The sequence below is a fragment of the Rhinolophus sinicus genome, linkage group LG01 (assembly GCF_036562045.2).
Source record: "Rhinolophus sinicus isolate RSC01 linkage group LG01, ASM3656204v1, whole genome shotgun sequence".
Lineage (NCBI taxonomy): Eukaryota > Metazoa > Chordata > Mammalia > Chiroptera > Rhinolophidae > Rhinolophus > Rhinolophus sinicus.
The window spans coordinates 48,973,085-48,986,840 of NC_133751.1; the positions used below are offsets into that span (position 1 = coordinate 48,973,085).

At 36.8% G+C, this 13,756-nt stretch overlaps 1 protein-coding gene across 5 annotated transcripts in view; it reads left to right on the forward strand.

The window, feature by feature from the left end:
• MAP3K13 (mitogen-activated protein kinase kinase kinase 13) overlaps positions 1–13,756 on the forward strand; it is a 143,257-nt gene that overhangs the window by 53,766 nt on the left and 75,735 nt on the right. The window contains exon 1 of one of the 5 annotated variants that reach the window (XM_019735853.2): positions 4,657–4,912. The exons of the other annotated variants lie outside the window; for them this stretch is intronic. The gene's annotated coding sequence lies outside the window, so the exon portion shown is untranslated. Of the gene's footprint in view, positions 1–4,656; positions 4,913–13,756 lie in introns of those variants that run through there. 5 annotated transcript variants of the gene reach the window in all.

Sequence of the window (13,756 nt, forward strand, 5' to 3'; positions counted from 1 at the left end):
CTAGACAGATTGTTTTCCAAATTAGTTCATATCATTGTATAAAAACTACATCTTTATATAGAAAAATTGAGTTTTCTTTCTTTCTTTCTCTCTCTCTCTCTCTCTCTCTCTCTCTCTCTCTCTCTCTCTCTCTCCTTCCTCCCTCACTCCCTCCCTCCCTCCCTCCCTCCCTCCTTTCTTTCTTTTTTTTGTAATAAGAGTTTTTTGATCCCTAACTTAACTTTTTGAGGGTTTCCTCCTTCCCCACCCCTCCAATCCCAGCTTCAGAACCTCATAGAGTATTCCCTAAGCTCCCAAATAAAAATTATTTGGATAAGATTTTCTTTGGAAGATGTGTCACTAATACGTATTGTTTAAAAATTTCCTGCAAAGATCTGTTCAAGCTTTATTATAAGCAAAATAAAGATGCTATATTCTCTCCTGTGGTTTTTATTCTTGGATCTGCACAGTTCTTGAAATTTCCCTTGAGAAGGTAGAAGAGCCATGGTATTTAAATAACAAAAACAATAAAACAAAAACTGCTACCAGTGTCATTTACTGAGTATCTTCTATATGCACATATTGTGCTAAACTTTTTACATGTGTTATTTTATTTAACTTTCATATAATAGACAGAGCGTATTATTATCCCCATTTTAATAATGAGAAAACTAAAACTTAGGTTTCCCTGAACTTACATAACTAATAAGTGGCACCATCAGGATTTGAATCCAGATCTCTTTACTGGCTTTTAACCACTACACAGTGTTGCCTGTGAAGGAAATCTGAATCTTCATGCATTAGCATTTGAGGTCATTATGTCACTTTTTTCCCTGGTATTTGTGACAAAAATTGCCACAGGGTCATGATCCTTTGTTCTTCTCTTAGATTCTGGCTTAAATGGGTTATTTTTCTTTAAAAAACATAATTTTTCTAAAAAAAAACACACCCAAAAACCCAATTTACAATTGCTCATATTTTTATAGCAGAATAATTATATATTACTTCTATTCTTAGAGCTTTTCTTAATAATGAGTTTTGAATATCTTCTTTGGAACGAGACCAGAGTCATCTTCCAGTCATAACTGAAAGTTGAACAGGTTCATTTGTTTCATAAAAGAGCTTACTCACCTTGGTAATGGCTTTGTAGTCTTCCACCCTTAGGATGCCCACATGCTGAAATAAAAAATTACTTCTGATGATGAGACTTGGCTTAATATCCCTATAGTTGCTACATCGGATAATGTAGCCAACAGCCACATGTGACTATTTACATTTAAATTAATTTAAATTAATAAAATTTAAAATTCAGCTCTTAGCCACATTTCAAATGCTAAGTAGCCACATGTGGCTACCGTATTAGACAGTGCAAATTATAGAAAATTTCCATTGTCACAGGAGGTTTTCCAGCAATGCTGCTCTAGAATGTACCTTTTTCATGGCCCCTTCCCCTGCCTTCCTTCTATCCCCAAAACAAAATGGCTTCCTCCAAGAATGACCTCTATAGCTTTCCTAATTAGGGAGACAACTCATCTTCTTAATGATTTCCCATGATATTTGACATAGAGAATTTTTTGTTGGCCCAGTTAATATTTCTGTGGGACAGGGAAAGCATGCTAACCCAGACTGAGTTCATCTTACTAAAAAGGCAAGTCCATAGAGCCAGCTAGTTTTTATTTGCCAGATTATATATTGAGCCAACATGTTAGGTGGCAATTATTATAAGCATTTATAGGCTCTGCTTTGTTGAATTACTTACTTCAAAGATTACCCCGTTCCCCCATGGATTTATTGTTCCTAACGATGTTGCTGTCAAAACTTACAGCAAATGTAAGCTTCTATAACAGATTTGGTCATTTTATTGAGATGTTCCACAAAGACATTGCCTCCTTCTATTAGTTGGTCTGTATTATTTTGGAAGAAAAAAATGTTTTGTGTACATCGTATTCTTTTACCCTATCCTGGTTGGCTTTGATTACTGTTAAAAGAAAGAGACGTATTTTCCTTATTGTTTTTTCATTTGTGGGTTTTAAATAATCTGGGTACATGGACATATTGATATAGGCTAACATGGTGCACTCAGGCCTGCGAGGAACATACCAGCATGGCATTGCTCTTGAGCACTCCATCTTACATAACTAAATTTCTTTGGTCTATCTTTTCCGTAGTGATATTCTACAATAAGCTCCTGTGAGAAATTTGTGGAATACTTTGTTTGCCAATGATATTTTATTGCTTTAGTATATACAACAGTACACTGAACATCTTTGCTGTGTGTAAAATAGTCCTTGAAAGTTGTCTTTTTCCAAATGAACTAAGCAGTGTGCAATACTCACTAGTGTCAGCGTTGCACCCTCTGTAAGAAATTGGCAACAGCTTTCCTTCTCTCAGCTGTACAAATATCTGATTGAGAGAACAGACCTCTGTTCAGAATATTCCTGGTCACTGGACAGCTCATAACTGAGGCCTTATATTAACCATTATTGTTCCAGTTTCAAGGATTTAAGGCCATTTCCCAAGTTCAAAGAAAGTTGTAATCCATATTAGTAAAGTATTAGTAATTGGGAAGCAAAGTGATGGGGTATATGGGGCAGTGTGTTATATTAATCTCCACTTTTGTGTAACTTTGAACATTTTTTAAATAGTAAAGAAATGTCATGAGTTATTTGTGTTTGTGCTATTGAGTTGTATGAGTTCCTTATGTATTTTGGAAATTAACCCCTATCAGATACATGGTTTGCAAATATTTTCTCCCATTTCATAGTTGCCTTTTCATTTTGTTGATTGTTTCCTTTGCTGTCCAGATGCTTTTTAGTTTGCTGTCGTCCCATTTGTCTATTTTTGGTTTTGTTGCCTGTGTTTTTGGTGTTACATCCAAGAAATCATTGCCAGGAGCAATGTCAAGCATGGGCCAAGGACTTGAATAGACATGTCTCCAAAGAAGACATACAAATGGCCAACAGGTATATGAAAAGATGCCTAATGTCATTAATTATCAGGAAAATGCAAATCAAAACTACAATGAGGTATCATCGTATACTTCTTACGTTAGCTATTATTAAAAAAATAAAAGATAAGTGTTGGCAAGGTTGTGGAGAAATCGGAGCCCTTGTACATCCTTGTTGACAAGGTTGGTGGGAATGTAAAATGGTTCAATAGCTATGGAAAATAGTATATAGCTTCTTCATAAAATTAAAAATAGAAGTACCATATGATCCAGCTATCCCACTTCTGGGTATGTATCAAAAAGAACTGAATTCAGGATCTTGAAGAGATACCTTTACTCCCATTGCAGCAACTATTCACAATAACTAAGATATGGAAATAATCCAAGTGTCCACTCACAGATGAATGGATAAAGAAAATATGGTATATACATACAAAGGAATATTATTCGGCCTTAAAAAAAAGGAAATCCTGCCATTTGTGACAACGTGGATGAAACTGGAAGACATGCTAAGTGAAATAAGTCAGTCATAAAAAGACAAATACTGCATGATTCCACTTACATGATATCTAAAATAGTCAAACTCATAGAAGCAGAGAATACAAAAGTGGTTGCCAGTGACTGAGGGAAGAGGGAAATCGTTAAGTGGGGAGTTGTTATGCAATGATTATAGTTTCAGTTATGTTAGATGAATAAGTTCTAAAGATGTGCTGTAAGTTGTAAAGATGTGCCTATAGTTAGTAAGACAGTATTGTATTGTGTACTTTAAATTTTGGTAAGAGGGTAGATCTCATGTTATGTGTTCTATCACAAAAACCAAAAAAAAACAAAACAACAAAAAACACACACACAAAAAAAAAAACACAAAAAAACCCCCACAAAGGAACACAAGGAAACTCTGAGTGATGTTGGATATGTCTACTACCTTGGCTATGGTGATGGTATCACAGATGTTTTCAGATGTCCAAACTCATCAAATTGTACACATTAAATATGTGCAGTTCTTCGTATATCAAATATACTTTAATAAAGCTGTTAAAGTTTATTGTAATTTAAAAATGTCATGAGCCCTTTGGGTGAATTTAATACAGTTGTTTTTGCTGTTAATAAGAAGGCATCTTAATAAAATCAAAATTTGCTCTAAGATTCATTAAGAGTTCTTTCAGAGCTGTGTCTTAGTTGAATGTCTAGAAGTGTAACAAACCAATGAGGAAATGTTCTGCCTTATTTAAAGGTAGCAATAGTTATTCTTCCACGCCCAATTTTGATGCATCACAAAGGTCAGCAAGATGATATTGTTCTACAAAACAATTACATTTATGTAATATTATCTTATATATGTACTTATATTTCCTTAATCACTAGGTTATTTCCCTACTATTTTGTTTTAACAGACAAGTCTTGGTGTGCCGGACATACATGCCTACTAGTCACCAGTTTTAGAAACTATTTTCCTGACTTTGGGTTCTTTTAATCACCTCACATCATGCACATTGCTGAATAGCAAGAAAAGGATTAAACAAAAATAGCAATAATGTTTTCAAAAATACACACACACACACACACACACACACACACACACGCACGCACGCACGCACACTCCTCAAGCTGACAGTCTGTTTTAAGGCTGTGGCAGACGCCTGATTGGCAGGCTCTGTTTATTCTGTGATCAGATTCCTTCTAAAAGGAGGCAGGCCATGACTGCCTGAAGCCTATTGGCCAGCACTGCTCTGGGCCCTCCCTTTCTTTTTCATGGCACACATCACAGCGAAGTCAGTGCGGAATCCTAAACCAGCCCAATTTACATCCATTCATGAATCTGTGACGTCAGCAAGCCTTCGGGCTCCTTTGCGGTGGGCTGGAGGATTGTGTGGGTGGAATCCCCCTCCCCCTTATTTTTCTAATTCTGCAATGTTTTTTAAATTAAATCTTCCATCTTTTTAAAGCAAGAAAATGGAACTGCATGTGTAGGAATTCTTCATTGTTGTGAGTACCGCACTCTATTTTTTTTCTGTTTATCAGCATACATTTCACAAGGACAGATGGAAAATCTATTTGTGATTTGAGGTGATTAGAAAGCTGATATTATTGAGGGAGACGAGGTGAAGAGACAGACAGACAGAGACTGAGAAACCTGAAACCCCGTTACAGCTAGGAGACTCTGAAACTGACAGCTGGTTTTCCTTTGCTTGTCTGCCTGCTAGACGTGGACATTTTTCATTTACGGTTCTGCACGTTACCTTTTGATGCTGGCTTGGCTTTCCTTAAGGGGGATTCATTTCTCTGAGCGATGATACGAATTGCACTAGCGGAAACCGGAACTGATACCAGAAAGGTGCTGGGAAAAGCCAGGCCAGCTAGAAGGAGCAGGTTCTACCCTGCTGAGCATTTGTCTTCCTTTCTGCCTTCCTTTCTGTTTCTCACCCTTCACCTTGCCTTTGTTTCATAACTGTGTGACAATCAATATCTTAGGATTGCAATTTGGGGAAGATGGATACTTGTCCAACCATTTTTTACACAAGATTTTATAATGGGAGCTGTAGTGCTGTATTTATACATCTTTGTAGCTTTTTATGTCACGCTGTACCTTTTATTTATATTTTCAAAAACTGAAAAGCCTGCACCAGAAGCAAATGGGGAATTAGCCTTAAATTCTGATTTTTTTAATATTCCCTAATGAAAACGAAGAAGTGGTTTCTCAGTATATTTTATAAATACATTGTGTAGAAATTGCACATGAGTATTTTGCTAAGATACTGAAAATAGTTTATTTCAGAGTGTTGGGGAAACATGGGAAAGTTCTGATAGGTTCCATGTATTAAGTTGGTTTGATAGTTTGCTTGGAGTTTTAACAAAAAGTTAGTGTTTGTGATTGAATTTGTTTTCTAAGGTTCTGCTTGATTCTGGTGAAAATTGGATAGTAAAGAAGAGGGCTGTGACATTGTGACATGTTGGGCAGCTCCTCAACCCAAATAATCTAATAGCATTTTCCAACTGCCTCACTTTGAGCAATTTATATTCTAGTTGGCAGCATGTACCTGGTTGTTCTTTCCAGTGAGAGGGAAAGCAAAATGTCTGTTATTTCTTATCATCCACCTTTGTCACGTTTACCTTGTATAATCAATATGTAGTTTTGAGAATTTCATATTATAATCTTTTCTCATGAAACAAGGCTTCTAAATTATGGCTCTAATGATATCTTTTGAATTTTCTTATTAATGAATCTTCCAACTGTAAACTCATTTCATTTCAAAATTACCCAAGGATTTAGAATTTTCTTTTGTTTCGTATCTTGTCATTGCCGTCACTCATTTTGCTCTTCTGAGTGGATTTGAACTCACTAGAGTTATAGAAGGGAAAACTGACTGATTCTAAACCAGATCTTTATCCTACATTCAAACAACTATGGTTTCGTATTTTGCTATTTGTTATTTGCTAGGTTAAACAAATGACACAGTTCCCTATATTTGTAAACATCTGGACTCATTTCAGCATTTTTGTGTATGTGTACCTTCAGAGACTTTTTGAAGGTAGCAATTTCAAAGTTATTTTAAACTACTGAAGGTTACTAGATCACTGCCAGATCAAAGCACTGAATTCTTAGGATTTTTTTTTAAAAATGTGTTTAATAATGAAGTTCACCTTAAGAAATGTTCATCAGACTGTTTTTTTATATACATTTTGCCAAGAGGGCTTTAGTTCCATGAAAGAAATACAGTCTGGACTTTGGACTTGGGAAAGTAAAACTGTCCCTTTAAGGCACAGGGTGGCTATAGAATCTCCCTCCCTCTCTTCTCCATTCCTAGTGGCTGTATTCTAGATTATGTTTATTTTCATGTATAGTGTATTTGTAGGGGGAAAAAACACACAAAAACTCTTAATTGTTTAATATCAAACAATAAAATCCTGTGTATCAGTGACTGTCAATAGATGGCTTTCTGTTTAAAAATTGAAGCTACTCCAGAAGTAGGAATTAATTTATTTAGTAAACAAAGTCAGTCAAACCAGAGCCATGTCCTGGGGAACTGTCAGAAGAATGGTTCCTAAGGGCCAGAGGCCACATCCACTGGTATATGACGGAACAATCATACTTTGGATGGCAGAACCGGTCAGTTTGGTTTGCATTGTCTACCTACCCTCTCTCTACATGCTACAACTGAATTAGTTGCTTGGGGAGTTCAAATGAATTGAGATAGACAACATGACCAATTCTGCCAGGTGCTGGCCTGAACTCTTGTAATTTTAATTGAAATAAATAACATTTCTTAAGGATACTCTTTTACTTTAAAAACATTTTTAAAGATATTACACTCCTGCTCTGTGTTAGGTATTATTTCTTAAGGATATGGGGGAGAGAAACATTGAGAAGATGCCATCTTTATCCCTAAGGAATCCAGGAGGTAAGCTACCATACAATATATAGTGTGTTGTAGTTCAGAAACTAGTCTCTGTAAATAGACTTTAAGATTAGAATAACCTGGGGAATTTCCTCTCTCTCTCTCCCTCTCTCTCTCCCTTCTTCAATAGTTTTGAGTATATTCATAGAGTTGTTCAACCACCACCACAGTCAATTTTAGAACATTTTCATTATTGCAGAAAGAAACCCCATACACATTAGCAGTCACTCCTCATTTCCCCTCAAGCACCCAGCCCTAGGCAACCACTAATCAGCTACTTTCTCTATACATAGATTTGCCTATTCTGATAATTTCATATAAATGAAATCATACATGATATGATCTTTTGTGACTAGCTTCTTTTGCTTAGTATGAGGTTTTCAAAGTTCACCTATGTAAACATATCAGTGCTTCATTTCTTTTATTACCAAATAATATTCCATTATACAAATATACCCCATTTTATTTATCTATTCATCAATTGATGGACATTTGAGTTGTTTCTACTTTTTGGCTGTTATGAATAATGCTGCTATGTAAATTTGTGAGACAGTTTTTGTATGAACATGTTTTCATTTCTGTTGATTATATACCTAGCAATGGAATTGCTGGGTCATATGATAACTATATGTTTAACCTTTTCAGGAAATGCCAAACTGTTTTCCAAAAGCAGCTGTACAATTTTGCATTCCCACCAGCAATGTATGAGGGTTTCCATTTCTCCACAACCTCTCCAACACTTATTGTTTTTCTTTTTGATGGCAGCCATCTTAGTGAGTTTGAAGTAGTATCTGTTTGTGGCTTTTGTTTACATTTTCCTAACGGCTAATGATGTTGAGCATATTTTCATATACTTACTGGCTATCTGTATTTCTTCCCTGGAGAAATGTCTATTCAGATCATTTGCCCATTTTAAAAATTAGATTATTTATCTTTTTATTTTTGAGTTTAAGTGTTCTTTATTCCGGATACAAGTTCTTTATCAAATATATGACTTGCAAAATATTTTTTTCATTCTCTGGGTTATCTTTTCACTTTCTTTATGTTGTTCACAGCACAAAATTTTTTATTTTGATAAAGTTCATTATTTTCTTTTGTTGCTTGTGTTTTTGGTGTCATATCTAAGAAGGCTTTGCCTAACCCAAGGTTATGAAGATTCACTCCTATGTTTTCTTCTGTATGAGTTTTATAGTTTTAGCTCTTATATTTAAGTCTGTGCTCCATTTTTGTGCATGGGTTCAATTTCACTCTTTTGAAGGAGGATATCCAGTTCCAACAATATTTGTTGAAAAGACTGTTGTTTCCCATCATTGAATTGTCTTGGCATCCTACCAGGGAACTTTAAAAAAAATACTGATGCATGCTCCTACCTCCAGAGATCCATATTCATCTGTGATAGGGCCCAGACATCTAGAGTTTTAAAAGCTCCCCACATGATTCTAATATGCAATGAGGGTTGAAAACTATTGGTATGGACAGAAAGTTAGTCTTAGAAAAGAAGAGGGATGCGACTTCTGAATCAGGAGAGAGGATGAGTGAAGACATAGGATTCTGATATGGAAAGGAGGGAAGAGAGGAAAAGTAAGAAGATCCATACCACAAAGCATGAATTTTCTTGCTAAGTAGGAGTTAGTCACTTTTAAAGAGTGAGGGCATCATTGGAGGTTAGTGAAATATGTTAAAGGAAGAGAAGGAACTAACATTTAAGCACCTTTTGCATGCTTATAAATCTGCTAGCAGCTTTCGTATACATTATTTTATTTAAAATATAATCTTAATGATGTGAAGTACATATTATTACTCCTACTCTACAGATGAAAATACAGGCTCAGAAAGGTGGCTGACTCAGCCAAAGACACCAGGTCGTGCACATTCATCCCCAATTTTCAAAACCAGCTCTAATTCTTGAGTTCATTCTCTTTCATCTGTGTACCATGGATTTTGAGCCTAAGTCCTACCAGGAATTGTTATTGGTCCAGTCCAGCATGAATCTAAGATCTTCTCTAGCAATGCTCTGGACTGGACAAAGAGTAAGATAAGTTGGATGGTGGGGGTAATATAGGGATCAGTGTTGGCACAGCCGGGGCAGTAGAAGATAAGAGGGTGGGGGCAAATGAAGATTATCATGTGATGGCTAATCACAGAGCCCGGGCTGGCTATACACTGCCTAGGTGTAGCTGGAAGGAAAAATTCTAAGAGGATGGAGGACCAATACACCGGGTATGCAAGAATGATTGAAGGGGATAGCGGGGAGACCGTGATGGAAAAGAGGATATATCAAATAGAATTGGGGGATGTAGAAGTGTTGGCATTCATTTAACCAACAAATACCAATTTTAATACATTTTTTTCCTTTCTTAAAAGTCTATACATTTTTTTGGCATCCTCTGTATTAATTGAGCATTTACTCTGTGTTCCAGGTACTGGGTACCCAGCAGTGGAAAAAACAGACAAAAATTCTTGTCCTGTTGGGGACTTATTTTATTGGGGAAGATAAACATTGAATAAGTAAACTGTGTTTAGTCATAAATGTTAAGGAGGGGGAAAAAAATGTGGGAGGGGAATAAAGAATTCAGGGAGTGGGGTAAAGTAAAAAAGGGACTTTTTCATTGTGTGGTCTTTGTGAAGATAATAGATTCCCCCAAAGAGATTAAGGAACCATCAAACCTAGGGGTCTGGTGGTTGACCACTGGGTATATAAAGAGAGCATCTTCTAAGTTGTAAAACTCAAAGTGAGTATTTAGAATTAACTTTTTGTTTACCACTTTTTACCCCATGCTTGGCACAGAGTAGACACTCCATAAACATTTGCTTATTGTGACACCATTTTTTTGGATTCATGATTTTTTTCCCACTGGGCAGAGGCCAAGGCAGAGGTGGTGCTTGGGAGACTTTCTGCTGGCTGCCCTATCAGGATAGATCCTTCTGAGTGTGTGTGTGGATGTGTGTGTGCCTGTGTGTCCATAATGTCACCACTGAAATCAGTGCAGAGTGAGCGATAGTTAATGAGGGGGGTGTGTCTAGTTCCCAGATGACTTGGGCAGAGAACCACCAGTGCAGACAATATAGGAGACACGTTTCTTTTGCTTGTTACATTTTAATAGGAGATTCACATGCATCACTGAAGAGGGGGTGAAGTGAACCTTTGGTGTATAATAAAGTTTTTAATAATGAAATTCTGTTATGTTACCATAGATCTGCTTTTTTTTTTCTTTATCTAGAAGATTACTCATATTAAGAATATATAAAATCAACAAGTTGCCTGTTTACCTGCTGGAAGGCACAGTGATACAATAGGAAAAGGATTGGACTAAGACTAAAAGGCCCAGGTGGCAGTGTCAGGTCATTCGTGGCAAGACAATTCTCTCAGCTTTTTAAAATTTTTCCTCATCTTTGGTTTTTTTTTTGTTTGTTTGTTTTTTATCCTATCATTTATTGATGGGCATTTATAATAGGTTGTTTCCATATGTTGGCTATTGTGAATAGCACTACAGTAAACATAGGGGTGCATGTATTTTTTTGAATTAGTGTTTTGGATTTCATTGAATAAATACCCAGGAGTACAATTGCTGGATTATAAGGTAGTTCTATTTTTAACATTTTGAGGAACTTCCATGATGTTTTCCATATTGGCTGCACCAATTTGTAATCCCATAAACAGTGCACAATGATTCCCTTTTCTCTACATCTTGGCCAGCACTTGTTTGTCATCTTTGGTTTTAACATATGAGCTGAAGAAATTGTTTTTATTGATCTCAAATGTTCTTTTTAATTCTAACATGTAGGATTCTTGGAATCTGGTTATTACCGAGATCAAATAGGCGAGAGACAATTTCTAAGACCATCTGGTTAAACTCTCCCATTCGTTCATACTTTTGTAGGAGTTTAACCCCCATGGATGCTGCTACCGCTGAGGGGGAAGTGCAGCGTCACAAGTGTTTCAGGTGGAGATAACTGAGTGAGACACAGAAAGGTTAACTCCGTTTCAGATTTGCCCTGGGACTTCCTCCTAAGCAGGAAATAGAGTCCTGATGAGACCTGACCTTGCCATCTTTAGCATGCTCATTATAAATGTCATCTGTCCTGGCCATTGTTCTTTGTAGTTGAGAGAGTTTTCATGAGACTACTGATTTGGCGGTGTGGGCTCATAAGGGATGTGGGAACAGATAGTCTAATAACCCCAGTTTGGTTGTGTGTTGTAGCTTTTTCCTTGATCTTTTCCTTTGGCTTTTATTAGTGCTCTTAAGAAACAAAATTCATCATATTGGCTTTTTCTGTCCATCTCTCACTACCTTCTATGATTCTCTGACTCAGGCTGAAGCATGAGTTAGAGAAGGGGGGGAAATTGCAGTAAATAAGAAAAATGAAGACCCATAAAATCCGTAAATGGTATGACCAGTCTTTGAAACAATAAGATTTTGCTATTTCATATGAGTGTTGCTAGATTTTGAAAATTATTCTTTTCAGAATTCTCCAAATAGCAAGTTGGTTGATGGATTGGTGTTTTGAGTTTGCAGGTTTTGTCAGAGAAAAAAAGATAAATTTAAAAAATTACAAAACAGAAAACTTCACTTTCACTGTTCACCAGTCTAGAATTTTTCTTATATCCCTTTTTATTTGTGTAACAGTCAAGCAGAGAGGGCTAATGCTAGTCCTAACATCTATAGTAATTTCACATAGTTCCATTTAGTAATAATACTTATATGTGTAGCAGCGTGGTAAAAACATCTTGCAAAAAGTAATCATATATTGCAATTGCAAGGCAATCCTAAGAGAATGTGTAGTAACTGTGCAATTTCAATTGTTTACAATTTTTAAAGAAAAGCAATATAGGATTTCCCACTGACAGATAGTATTTGTCTTCAATGCCCTAATTTGTATTATGAATACAAATTATAGTAGAATTGAGCAGTACTAGGAGGACATGTTAGTGAAGTTCTAGATTCCGAGGGTGAAGGGCTTAGGAAATAGCCAAAGACAAAGCACAGGAGAAAGGAGATAAAGAAAAGGGAGGCAGAGCCCAGGAGACTGTGGCCAAGCTGATGGCTCATGGGTTCAGGCAGGTGGCAGCCAGGACAGCAGTTTCCACCTTAAACCAGAGAGTGGATCTGGGACCCAGACTGAAAAAGACTCTTTTAGAGTCCTAAGGAGGGCTGTCACAGTAGCTATTACAAAAGAGGGCTCAATTTGCTAAATAAGCCCACTGAGGCTTCTTTTTACCCCTGAGGCTCTGTGCCTGCATTTCTAGTAGCTGGCCCGCCTGCCTTCAATGGGACACATTAGGCTATCTGCAGGCGTGAATAATTGAGACTACTAGTGAGATCAAGCCCACTAAAATACAAAGCCATGGTTGCTTTTTCCAGGGAAAATACTCTTTTGATTAAAGTGAGATTAAGCATTTTACTAATTACTCACCAATTATCTCCTTTCACATAACAAATTCAAGTACATATGCAGAGTAAGAAGAAACAGATGCAACATACCTCTGGAAATTTCTAGTCACCACTTTCTAGACCTAAATTACAGACTCATTTATAACCTTTGCTAAGCACAGAAACTCCTGGGAAATACCCACCTGATATCGCAGCTGCTAGGGTCAAGAGCCAATGTGAAGAGAAATTTTTCTGCTTTGCCAGGTTCTCTCTCCCCTCCTCATCCTCCCCCTCCGATTTCTGGCCATTTTTGAACTGAACCCCTTCCATCTGTTTGTCTAATAAAAAATAACTGAACATTTGCTTTATACTGCTTGTGTTAATGATCAAAGCAAGGCCCTAATCTAATCCTTAAGTATTCTCAGAGACCTGGAAACCAGAGGAGATTTCTTTGAGAAAGACAAACAAGCACATAATCCTTTATGTTTTCTTTTCTCCAGTCAGGGCTTCTGCCATAACACATTGAAACAGCACTCACTCCCCATCACCTGCTCTCCTTTGATCAAAAGGTTATCTATATTGATAAGGATTTCCTTTAAATGAATTTTATGCCTTTGATACTGGCTTTTCTTAGAGTCAAACTGCTTTTGCCACAGATTGTTTTATAAACAGCCTTTGTCTTTTTCCTGCTACTTGAAAGGCCATGGAATATTTTTAAAAACGGAGAACAACTAACCGTCCAAAGTCTAAAAGCCTTGGACCAAGTCTGGAAAATAAAGAGGAATAACCAAGAGGACCTTATTATTAATGCAGAGCAAAGGGGCCCAAGGGTAAGGAAAAGGGGGTCACTCCCAGCTAGTACCTATTTAGGTAAAAACAGAAAATAATGTCTTATGAAAATAGTTCACCAAGCTCATGAACAGTATGAAACTGCAATTGTGAATCACCTGAAATGCATATGGCTTGTACCCAGAAATGCCTTTAGTCTGGAGAATAGTTATGCGTTGGAACTGACTGTGTGCTGGACTTCAAGGTTTAGGGTAAGGAATCCATAGTCTCGG